Here is a 13,119-nt window from a genome sequence, read left to right as displayed (position 1 = left end):
ACTAAAATAATGTGAAAAGGGTGTGAAAACACCATTTTTCACTTTATTTTAGTAAAAATAATGTTAATAAATAGAGCCCTACTGTATGTAAGAAGCTACAGTACAGTACAACTTGTGACATAAAAAAAAGTAAGTATTCATGTGAGAATCCACAACGTTTTATATTCTTCATGAGTTTGGTGTTTTGATTGGGATTTGAAGATCTTTTTGGAGTCTTTCAATAGTGTGATTGTCTTGGAGAGGACCTTTCATGCACCCATTTCCATTTAAACACCACAACAGGAACTGAACTTTTGTATTGTTTACAATATTACACTATTGCGGCATTTTTTGATGTTTTTTGTTTACATGTGTGAGCGGTTCTACCATTGAAGAAAAACTGCCATTAATAATTGAAGTTGAACACGGTTGGAGCGCAAGTGAGATTGTTTGACTTTTCTCTTATTTGTACAGTACAACTTGTGCATAAAAGGCATGCAAAGACAACTTGTAACTAAATTGATATTTTATTCATATGGTGCGTACACACGTATCGATTTAAATGATCGATTTTGACAATACCGTTATCGTTCAAATTGGTCACTTAAATGGTCCCTACCAACTCACCATCGACCAGCGATGAGCGGGCACATATGGACGATAGCAATATCGTCCATCAGCCGTGCATGCCGGTCAGTGCTTAAAGTGGTCCTAGAGAAGTGGGGGAACTCACCCTCCTTCTCTCCCAAAAAATGACAATGTGCGCCTTAGGCGCGCGGTGAAAAAAGGGGTGTGGCTCCCAAAAGAAAGGGGCATGGCCACAAAATAAATGGGCGTGGTCCCACAATTGTATTCCCAATTCAAATTACACCACTCAGTAGCACAATCTTGATTCACCCGATTCACATTACACCACATAGTAGTGGCCCTTATTCATGTATGACACACAGCAGTGCCCTTTTTACACAATGCCCACATTTGTGCCCCTTATACACAATGCCCACAGTAGTAGTGCCCTTTATACAATACCCACAGCAGTAGTGCCCCTTATGCAAATGCAATGCCCATGTAGTGGTGCCCCTGATGCAGTCCCCCCAGTAGTGGTGCCCATTATGCAGTGCCCACAGTAGAGGTGCCCCTTATGCAGTGCCCACAGTAGTGGTAGTGCCCCTTTTTCAGTGGTCCCAGTAGTGGTAGTGCCCTTTATGCAGTGCCCATAGTGATAGTGCCCCTTATGTAGTGCCCTCAGTAGTGGTGCCCCTTATGCAGTGCCCCTAGTAGTGGTGCTCCTTAAGCAGTGCCTCTTATTCAGTGCCTCCAGTAGTGGTGCCCTTTATGCAGAGCCTACAGTAGTGGTAGTGCCCCTTGTTCAGTGCCCCCAGGAGTGGTGCCCCTTATGCAGTGCCCCCAGGAGTGGTGCCCCTTGTAGTAATGCCCCCAATAGTAGTGCCCCCTGTAAATGTGCCCCCTGAGTAATGTGCCCCCAGTAGCAGTGCCCCCTAAGTAATGTCCCCTGTAGTTGTGTCCCCTAATGCCCCCTGTAGTTGTGCCCCCTTAGTAATGACCCCAGTAGTAGTGCCCCTAAGTAATTCCCCCTGTAGTTGTGCCCCCTAAGTAATGCCCCCTGTAGTAGTGCCCCCTGTAGTTGTGCCCCCTGAGAGTAATGTCCCCTGTAGTCGTGCCTCCTGAGTAATGCCCCCAGCCCCGTATTGTGAAGCCGATAAAAAAAAAAAGAAATAAAATCTAATACTTACCTTAAGTCCCGCTCCCGTGTCCACTGCCATCGCCTGGTCCGCTGAGCTGCTCCTCTGAACTATGGGATAGACGTTATGACGTCTCTCCCATAGTGCACTGCACTCAGCGTGAGCCGGAAGCTGGAGCTCATGAGTGAGCTCCAGCCTCCGGGTGCTGCTGGCGCTGCGGGGAGGGAGCGGGGTGCCCGCTGGTAAGAAAATCTCAACCGGCGCCCGGCAAATTGTCTCCCTACGGTGCCGGGGTTAGGTGGGTCGGAGGAGGCGGAACTGGTTCCGTCTCCTAAAATAAGTGACGGAATGCAGTTCTGCCCCATTCCGGCCCACTTTAACCCCTGATGCCGGTCAACTTGCTTGATATTGAGCAGGTTACTATAGGGACCCGCGATCAACGATTTAGCCGTCGGTGAGTTGGTGGTGTGCTAGATGTTCAATATTGAACATCCAGCACACCAGGGACATGTGTACGCACCATTATACTTGGGTTCTGCGATCTATGAATCAGTTCACTCATTTTAAATCTATGTACTAAGAAAGCTGAATTAACAAATTCTCTAAATAGTGATGATGACATGGCACTGTTAAAGAAAATCCTATATACATAATCAGGTTTAAAATGTCACGCATTGTGAAATTAGTCAACTATTTTTTTGAAACCTGTCCATATCTGAAATCCTTATCATCCTATTCTAAACAACAATACAATGTGCAAGTATTAGAGCACGTTTTAGTCTTTGCTTATTGATAATTTGGTACAAGCATTAGAGCTAGCAACAGATAACAGCACTCAAGATATTAGGATTATTAGGGGATCCAGTCAAGATACCGGCGGACGGGATGCCGGAGGGATCATGATACCGACATCGGCATCCTGACTGCCGGCATCCCGAAGGTAAGTATGTGGGTTAGGGTTAGGCCGGGGATGGGGTGGTTAGGTTTAGGGACCTGTTTGGCTGGGTTAGGGTTAAGCACTGACCGGGGAGGGTTAGGGTAAGGCTGCTGGGTGTGAGGGGTAGGGTTGGCACTAACCAGGGGGAGGTTAGCGTTAGGCACTCCCCCAGGAGGGTTAGGATTAGGCTGCGGGGAGGGGGGGTTAGGGTTAGGCACTACCAGGGGGATGTTAGGATTAGGCACTGCCCGGGAAGGATTAGGTTTAGGGGGCGGGAAGTACTTGTCCAGTTTTGGAGCATCCTGGGATGTCCTTCTACTGGGACAGTAACTGCACATCGGTGCAGGTACTGTAATAGATACGTTATGTTGTTTATTTATATTTTCCATCTGCCTATGCTTATTTTCTAAACTTCTACAGTAATGATTTTTATAATTGCATCTGCAATGTCTATTTCCTATTCACAGTAAATGGCGATTGATCTGATGACAATGACCACTGTACATGCTGTGTTAGTAAACTCAACCAGTAATCCACCTGCACCATCTCCGAGTCTCGGCATTGCCATCCTCTCTGTCGCCTTCATTATCGGATTTCCAGGAAATGCATTTGTCATCTGGACAGTGTTGACCCGAATGAAGAAACGTACAGTCACCTGTCTCCTCATTTTACATTTGGCCATGGCAGACATCATGGTGATCCTCACAGTGCCATTTTTCCTTCATCTCCTGGCAACAGGCAGCTGGACATTTGGGAATATTGGGCCTGATTCAGACCCACTCGCGAGCAGCTGTACGCTCGCAAGTGGGTCGATGGTCTGCACTGAGCATGCGCACGACGGAGGGAGCTCCGTCGTGCGCATGCGCCAGACACGACGAGCGAAGGACTTTCCTTCGCTCGTTGTGTCCGATCAAAGGGGGCGTGCTGTCAATGTTGATTGACAGCACGCCCCCTTTGGTGGGCGTGCCGGGGGCGTGCCTCCCTGACGGGGGCGTTCCCACGGGAACGCCTCCCGTCAGAAGCCGGCCCACTGACATCACTAGTGATGTCAGTGGGAGTGATTTTGGCTCTGATAGAGCCAAAATCACTCCGGAGCTTGCGGTTGAAAACCTCAACCGCAGGCTCCAGCTCGCAATTTCGATGGTCGCGATGGTCACGACCATCGCGGCCATCAAAATGCACGCTCGTATAGCCTGTGGGTGGTGACCCACAGCTATACGAGCGTCCAGGAGGACGCTCCATGAAAAAGGAGCCCGGCCCTCATGCAGAGCGTGCGCTCTGCTCAGAGCGTACGGCTCTGAATGAGGGCCATTATCTGTAAAATGTGTTATTACATCAGCTGCTTAAGTATGTATGCTAGCATCTTCCTAGTCACTTCTATGAGCTTTGATCGCTTTCTTGCCGTGGCCATGCCATTCACTTCTAAGAATCTGAGAACAAAGGCCCTCATTCAGAGCCGCACGCAAGCGGGCGCACGTACGTTAGGCGTACGTACAAAAATATTTAAATTCAATGGCTCGCTCGTATTTTCGTTCGCATCTAAAATTCCTCCCTAAACTCTGACGACCCCTCCTCTAACTAACGAGCGTACGAAATAGCGAGCGTACATCCCCGAAATGGCTTGAAAGGAACGCACGCACAAGTATAAACAGGAAGTGTCCTTGTCAGATGTCGATTACCTGCTCCTTTATTCTGCCTACCTCCATCAATCGTATCATGCCAATCAATGTATCAATTAGCTTAATTGTTTGTTTTTTTTCAACACAATGCAAGAAACTTTACTCTTGTCTGTGTTTGTGTTTACCCGCAGAATACGTACGGATGAAACATTCGCTTGTATTGTTTAAAAAACATGTGAACCACAATTAAACAATTGTACTATTGCTGTGTATCCCCGCATATTTCCCTGGGTTCATTTCTTTATTTAAATTTGCTTACGCATGTCACTGCATCAAGCCTATCCTAACTCTCCAGAGATTTCTGGCCCTGTCGAACACATGACTCATACACTAACCAATAAAATTGCTCCTGTTAATTTCCAAAATACATTAGCCAATCAGAAAATTTTTACACACTTTATCAAAAATGATTTTTAAGAAAAACACCATTGCCATCATGAGAGCCTCCGCATTCACCAGACGTGAGCTGCTGGTGCTTACGGAGGTAATGGATCGCCGGATCACCAGCCAGCCAGAACCCATGACCAACCGGCAGAAGCGCTCCGCGTATGCGGAGGTACGGTCCCGCCTGCGGTCCTTTGGATCACGCCGCAACATCGGGCAGCTGGAGCGCAGGTGGTCCGACCTGCAACGGCGAACGCCCCGCTTGCTGGCATGCTTTCGCATGCAGATCCTGGCAAGTAAGTGTTATGTATTGTGGTTTTAATGTTTGTGTTTGTGGGGCAAACTGCGTGTGCATGTTTTCCTGTTTGTTCTATTTTTTATTTGTACTCATATCTGCGTGTGCATGTTTTCCTGTCTGTTCTATTTATTATTTGTACTCATATCTGCGTGTGCATGTTTTCCTGTCTGTTCTATTTATTATTTGTACTCATATCTGCGTCTGCATGTTTTCCTGTCTGTTCTATTTATTATTTGTACTCATATCTGCGTCTGCATGTTTTCCCTCTTTTTATGAATTTTTAATTCTACTGCTATTTTTTTTTGTTTGTTTGTTTTTTTTTTTTTGTTTGTTTGTTTGGCCGGATTTGTCCATAAACTAAACGCAATTTATTTGACATATTTTAGGGGGACAGCCAAGACTCCGCCGTCAACGTCGGCGTTCCCGCCCACTCTCCCCAACCCCCAGCCAACACTCCACCCCAAATCTTTCCCCTATTCCCCACTCCTCCCCATCCTTCCCAGACCCTCTCCCGGAAATGTCGGGACTCCTTCCCCTCCGTCCCACTTCCCCCTCTCCTCCACCCACCCCTCTTCCAATTACCCCCTCCCCGGAGTCCAGCATAACTCCGCCCCATTCTTTGGGGAATGACGGATCCTCCGAGGAGGATCATGGAGGTTTTGCCGGAGCTCCCGATTTTTTTCCCGGTATGTTTTGTATTATTTTTTTTTAAAGCACAAACTGTTTGTATGTAATCATGTGTCGTGCCTTTCTTCGTGTTTTTGTGGCTTGACTTTTGTTGATTGTGAAGGTTTGCCTTTACCTCTTCCTGGTGATTTAAGCATACACATATCATACCTGTGGGAATTTGTACCTAGGCCTTGTATTTTTGCCAGCCCACACTTTTTATTTATGTTTTTGGGTTTAGGAGTGATTTGTTTTTTAATTAATGTTTTTCTGTGGAGTCCCTATTGTTGTATTAACCCACACACTTTTCTCACCCACAGAGGAACAGAGGCGTCGGCAAGAGGTGGCAGATGTTGTGGGGCAGATGCGCCACCATGTAATCGGCCTTCTGGTGGCCCTCGACCGGCTGTCTGGCCTCCTTCGGCATTAGTTTTTTTTTTTTTTTGTATTTTCCCAATAAAATTTTAAAGACAAATATACGTTGTGGCTCATTTTTAAAAACCAAAACCAAGATAGTTTAGCCTGACATAAGTTCCTGCAAGGATTTCCCTTTTGTAAAAGTTAGATTGTGTTTTGTCTTTGTATGTCAAACAGACACCAGAAACACATAACAGTAACAATGTAATTTCCCTTTTTGGGTTTAGTGTCAATGTCAGATTTCTACATTTTCCAGGTTCCTACTTGGTGCGCAAGCTGCTTAGGCCAATCTTACAAATCCCAAGGTTGGGCCAGGCTTCCTTTTGGTGTGGATTGGAAAGCTGAAAACATATTTCAGTTTTGCTCATCTGGCGTCAGTACTGGTTTACCCCTTAGTCAAATGTAACTTGTGTTAACCTGGTTACACTTGCTGTTAACGTCCCAAAAAAGGAAGACCATTTCACTCTTCAAACATTTATTCACCACATAACAGAGAAAACAAAGTGGTCACTCCCAAAAAAAATACACAGTGATAAATTCAAATACAACACATACCAAGAAAAATATAAATAAAAACACAAAATCAAGAACTGGTTGACGAAGGACCATGCCAACATGATTCCACAAACATGGCGTTGCGATATGGGTTCCAGAATATATGCCCAAAAGGACCAGATCCAGGTTTGGTAAGGGTAGCAGGAAGTAGTGAGCGTTGGAGTGCCAAAGATTATGTGAACAAACAGAAGATGGTGAGAAAAATAAAAATAAATTAGATGTTTGCCAAAAAAAAAAAACACATTAGGTATAAACACTGGAGTTTTGAACAAACTTACCTAAAAAATCTGGCCACCACATCATCGCGTATGGCCCCCCCACATACTGACCTTCGACCAACCTCGGGGGGGCCATCCTCAGGTAAGGCATCCTCTGGCTGCATTGGGACACCACTCCTTATGGCAATGTTGTGAAATATCCCACACAGGACCACAATTTTAGACACCATATCCGGCACATACATGAGCTCGCCACCAGAGCGGTGGAGGCATCTGAATCGGCCTTTTAAAAGGCCGATACAGCGCTCCACCACTTGCCTGGTGGCTGTAAGTGCGGAATTATACGCACTTTGTGGCCCTGGTGTGGGAGCCAAATAAGGAGTGAGCAGCCAGGACATGCAAGGGTATCCACTGTCTCCTGTGAACAAAAATAGACCACATCAGGAACACTGTGTATCAAGCTTAACATTGTTATGTACTAAAGGTCTCCACTTACCCAGAAGCCACGCATCACCAGCTTGTAGGTTGGTTAATTTCTGCCATATCCCTGATTGCCGGATGACGAAGGAGTCATGAGCACTTCCGGGTAATTTAGCATTCAGGGACAGGATCTGGAGGGAGGCATCACATACCACCATTACATTCAGGGAGTGATAGTGTTTCCTGTTTCTAAATATGGCCTCCAGCCGTGCTGGAGGCTGAAGTGGTATGTGAGTACCATCCACAACCCCTATGATGTGTGGGAAGCCAGCTATTTGGTAAAAATTGGCCTTGGCCACACTAAGGGCACCCATATCCAAAGGCATTTTAATAAAATGATGGAGGTGCTTGAAAAGTGCCTCCATCACTGCCCTCAGGATCCGGGAAAAGGAGGATTGGGAGATGCCCGCCACTATTCCGACCGTTGTTTGAAACGATCCTGAGGCACAGAAATGTAACATCGCCATAAATTGCGTCAGTGGTGGTATTGCTGTTGGACTGTCAATTTGCCGCTCAAGATCACTTTCTATTAATGAGAGAGTGTCTATGATGATTTTGGGAGGTAGACGGTAGCGTCTTAAAACCTCATCATCGGGCATTCCAAAAAGGCTGACACGTGTTCGAAATATCTGGGGCCTTGCATGCCTACGATGCCTACGCCTGGGACGAGTTTGAGGTTGGTCGTCTTCCGGGAGCAGGGCCAGAACAATTCGCCCCAGATCTATCTGAAATTCAAAGTTTACAATGTAAGGCTTTTGACCCACCCCAAAAGTAAGAAAAAACAACTTAGCTTTCTGATACCATCCATAGCTGCTTACATGCCGGGGTATTGTCATGATATGTATAAACTGTAAAAAAGGCAACAATGAGACGTCAAAAATTTAAAGGGTTTTTTTTAAGGTAAAAAATTGTTGCAAGCCAACACAGAAAATAACGGAAAAACACATTTGGCCATCGATGAAAACTACATTGCACACCGTACGTCAAATAGGGTTCAAATGGACCCAAAAAATGGAAAAGGGAAAAGCAAAACTGGATTATATGATGAATAAGCCGTCCAAAATGCGGTAAATTATTCGCAAATGCAAGTCACTACACCAACAGTCAAAAATGCGGTAAATTATTCGCAAATGCAAGTCACTACACCAACAGTCAAAAATGCGGTAAATTATTCGCAAATGCAAGTCACTACACCAACAGTCAAAAATGCGGTAAATTATTCGCAAATGCAAGTCACTACACCAACAGTCAAAAATGCGGTAATTCATTCGCAAATGCAAGACCAAAAATGGACTTACCCAACTCGAATATATAAGATGTCCTCAAAAAACTTCTTTGGGTTCGAAAACAAAAAAAAACTAAAAAATATGAAATGAGTGTTAAACAAATTAACTAACCACAAAACAGAAGAATACAACAATTGGCCACAAATTTGAATGCACAAAACTTACCAAATCAGGAAAGGATGTTGAAAAAATGAAAAAAATGCGAACGGAAAAACCAAAGAAATGTAGCAAAAACAAACAAAAAAACAACTCTCCAAAATCCTCCAAACGCAACCAACCAACCAAATCCAAACCACTTCACCGACAACACTCCAACAACCCCACCTCGAATCCACACACACCAAGCCATAAATAGTGTTTATTTTCCCGCACAAATTAAGGATGAATCATAGGGACGCACAATCAATGATGCGGCCGCAAACTAACGACGCATGTATAAATACGTCACGAAATCACATAGAATTTCTGGATGATTTCATGCTGGAAGCAGACACATGGCTTCAAACCAGGGAAACAATGGTCAAAATTGCGGCGGTAAGTCCTTCATGCATTTTGTGTCAATGAGTATTTTTAAACATAATATTGTGCAAGTTGTGAAGTGGCTAAATCTGCATATTTACCCAAATAGGTGAGGAGGATGACATGGAAGAGACTGCTGGCCCCAGTCAACCCGCCAAAGCTGCAAAAAAAAAAAGGCAGCCACATTTCACAAGCAAGGAGATGGAGGTTTTGATCCAGAAGTGCGTTGACATCCTGCCCCAGGCAGCCAGGAATATGAGCCAAAGCCAGAAGTGGAGAATGTGGGAGGAGGTCGCCGTTGCTGTCAATAGGGTGGGTGATTATGTCCGTCTAGCCCGGGATGTCAAACGGCGGTAAGTAAACACTTTCCCATCCTATAAACAAACCCCATTGTTAAAAAAAGGATAATGGTTCCAAATTCATTCCACAGATGGGCAGACTTCAAATATCGTCTAAAGCAAAAACTTGCCGACAGGGCTAGGCATGCAAGGGGGACAGGTGGGGGTCCCACCCCTGTGTCATTGGAGTTGACAGACTTAGAAGAGATGGCACAGGGGTGTGTGCAGGCTGTGGAGGTGTTTGGCGTGTCCAACATGGATACGGACATGCCAGACTTTGCGGCTCCTCATGTTGGCCAAGGTAAGTCTTGTGATGTCACCATCTCAGAAATGCTATTGTGCCAATATGTAGATTCTAATGTGAGTCTTTTCTCCAATTTCCTAACAGAGACAGAGGCGGATGAGTCTGCTCCAGAGGGGAGCCTTGGCCGCAGAATTTCTGCTGACTCTGCAGGGGAGGAACCAGTACATCCGGCTGAGGACCCTGCAGAAGCCAGTCCAGGGCGTGCCCCCTCGCAGGCAGTGGGCCTCCTCACAGAACTCAATTTTAAATCGGATTGCCATACGGAGATTCTGCAGAGGATGGACGCCAGTCTGCTACGGGTGGCTGAGGCCCTGGAGCAAAATGCTGCGGCCAACGTGACCATTGCTCAGGCCCTGGCGGAAAATACCAGGGCCAACATCCGCATCGCCGATGCCCTGGAGCAGCTCGTTCGCCAGCACATGGTGGAGCCGACCTCCCTTCCTGCCGGAACATCCAGATCCTCCACCTCTGGCACAACATCAGGCAATCCTCCAAATGTGCCTAGCCCTGTGCCTAGTCCAGAGGCCACAACATCTGCCTCTGGACAGGCCAGCCCGATGGCATCCCGGACCCGGTCTGGCGCCCACCCTCACCCATCCAAACGGCCGAGAAAACGGTGACAGCAATGGCGACTTTTCCCACTTTCCTTCTGTGCTTGGCTCATATTCCTTTCTGGTCAAAACTTCCCTCTCCTTTCTTGTGAAATGTTTTTAAATTTTGTATTTACGATTATGTTAGTAGTTATGTTTTTTTTTTTTTAAGATCAAATATCTTGGCCACAAAAAAAGGCAATACAATATTATGCCAATTTGTTTGTGTGTAAACAATAAATTTTACAAAAAAAACAGACATTGTATTGTGACATTATTGTACAAATGGGTTACATTTAATCCTGGCCTTAAACGCAAAAACTGACCCTCTTTTGTTAAAAAAAAGGCCTCTTTAAGGAACGTTTAAAAAAACACATAGCGATGCAAATTCCACAGTAAACCAAAAAAAAGGGGAGCTAATTAAAAGATGATGACATTATTTTTACAATAGGCCATAACCACCAAATTGTGGCCAAAATAAAAGCCCAAAAATGTACGCTAATTGATTATGTAATCATGACATTAGCAGCTCTGATTTCCACCTGCGTACGCTTTTGTGCTATCCCAAAAAACTGCTTTCCAAACACATACCAAGCCGGATTTCAATCCAACACTAATTACTTTACTGACCAGCCACGATTAATCGCAGCACCATCGTGGAGTCCCGGGACGGAGGAGAAGGCCATCGCCAATGTGGTTGAGTAATCCTGACCCTAAGCTGTGCGAGCATTTTGAAGGGAAAGCGGATGTTTCAGTGACGTATGAGACGGTCCGAACACATTTGACGTTCGCATCTGCTAATGTATGTACGCCCCAAAAACGCTTCGCCACGCCTGCGTTTTTTCATCTCCACCCCCGTCAACACCCAAAAACGCCCTGTTCTGTCAATCACATTTGACATGTCACTTCCTGTACGCTATTTTAGGAACGAGAGAAAAAAAGCTCGCAATCTGCCGTACGCGCATGCGCGGTGTAACACCAACGCATGCGCGGTTAGTCAACATCGGAACGCAACGAGCGTACTGTTGTTAACGTGCGGCTCTGAATGAGGGCCAAAGACGGTTGCCACGGGCATAGTTTCTGCAATATGGGTGTTGGCATCTCTGTTGGCCATTCCCACAGTGTTTTACCGTGCTGTAATACACCTGTATAATCGTGACCAATGCAGACCATATCATAGCTATTATAATAATCCTTCTAAGCACATCATTATTCAGTATATGTTTGAGACAATGATGGGATTTGCTATCCCATTCACAGTTATAGTGTCCTGCTACATCTACATCGGACTAAGGTTACGTACTGTTAAGTTTCAGACCAAATCCAAGACTAACCGACTGGTCATCATGATCATAGTAACCTTTGCCCTCTTCTGGCTTCCATACCAAGTGGTGAATATGATTCAAGTATCAGGAGAACTGTACTCATCGGACATCCTGAGAATTACAGCTCATAATGCCAGGCTTAATGTCATAACCCTTGCTTATCTGAGCAGCAGCGCTAATCCTATTCTATATGTATTTGCTGGTGGTAACTTCATAAGGACTGCTGGGGTGGGATTCATGGCCAAACTCTTTGAAGGAAAAAATCTGAAACTTCCAGTTTCCATAAAATCTCACAAGTTTTCCGTCAAAGAAGGCGATTCAATTCAGTGCGCAGTTGATAGTACCGGGAGGGAGCACTGTTCGGGCGACTAAATGATTTCTTCTCACACCCTTACTTATGTCGGAGAATGACAGTTTTTGCGACTAAACACCCTGCTTAGTAAGATTTGTTCCACTAATCAAATGCTTTGAAAAAAAATTACACAATCCAAGCTACTTGGTGTCTGCTTAACTATAAACAGGTCCAGACTCCATTTGCTGGGGTAAATAGAACTACAGTACTACAGTAAATTAAGTGAGAATATAAATGCAATCACAGAGTAATGTTCCAAAATTAGATGCCTCCTAGAATTGTACCCCGCGGCAGAGGTGCATTAATTTTAGCCATTTGAGAATTAAGCTTTGTTTCTTAATAATGTCCAGGAACATTTACTATTTTGCAAATTATAAGTGAACAGAAAAAACCTCAACAATCTGCCATATTAAATGCAATTATTGTCCTAATACAGTCAAACAAGCTGCAATCTGTGGGAGTCACGTTTCTCCAGCATATGCTTTAGGTACCATTATTAAGATGGAAGGAAGCTGTCAAAACAAGCAGAACAAACAATTCACAATCTGTCAAACCTACAGTACAGTATGGTATATAACCGCTCAGATGCTACCTAACAACATGGAAAAAATGTATGATGTTGCAATATCTTGGGACACATGTATATCAGGTAACTCATGGTCCAGGGATTGCACATGGGAAAGTCCTTTAGAAATCTTTTTCCTCCCAAAGCAGTCCTGACCTTTTTAAACCCTACAATTGTTTGTTAAATTGTCATGGGATTGACCTGGGGGTGTCTGTTCTAGGAGAATGGGGAGATTCTGCATTGTACAGTAACATTATAATCTCCAGAATCCCCACAGCCTCACCTTTGTGCCCTGAAATGTCCTCTGTATTGCAGTAAATGCATACTGTTTATCTAAGCTGCACCTAACAATGGACCTGATTTAGATTAGTACGTACAAAACAGGGATGACCATCAGTTGGTGATACCATCGATGGTCATCTATTGAATAGTTTGTAGCCATCGATGGCTACTTGCTATTTTGACATCGATGGTAACACCACCAACGGCCATCCCTACCCCCTCCAGGGGGCCCTGGCTAGTTG

At 45.0% G+C, this 13,119-nt stretch overlaps 1 pseudogene; it reads left to right on the top strand.

The window, feature by feature from the left end:
* Nucleotides 1–3,104: 3,104 nt before the first annotated feature.
* Nucleotides 3,105–12,016, top strand: LOC148526538 (leukotriene B4 receptor 1-like; annotated as a pseudogene).
* Nucleotides 12,017–13,119: the final 1,103 nt, after the last annotated feature.

Source organism: Taudactylus pleione, unplaced genomic scaffold, assembly GCF_031769625.1.
Source record: "Taudactylus pleione unplaced genomic scaffold, aTauple2 ptg000095l, whole genome shotgun sequence".
In the NCBI taxonomy this organism is placed as follows: domain Eukaryota; kingdom Metazoa; phylum Chordata; class Amphibia; order Anura; family Myobatrachidae; genus Taudactylus; species Taudactylus pleione.
Note: the sequence above shows the minus strand (reverse complement) of the source record. Positions and strands in the feature narration are given on the sequence as shown.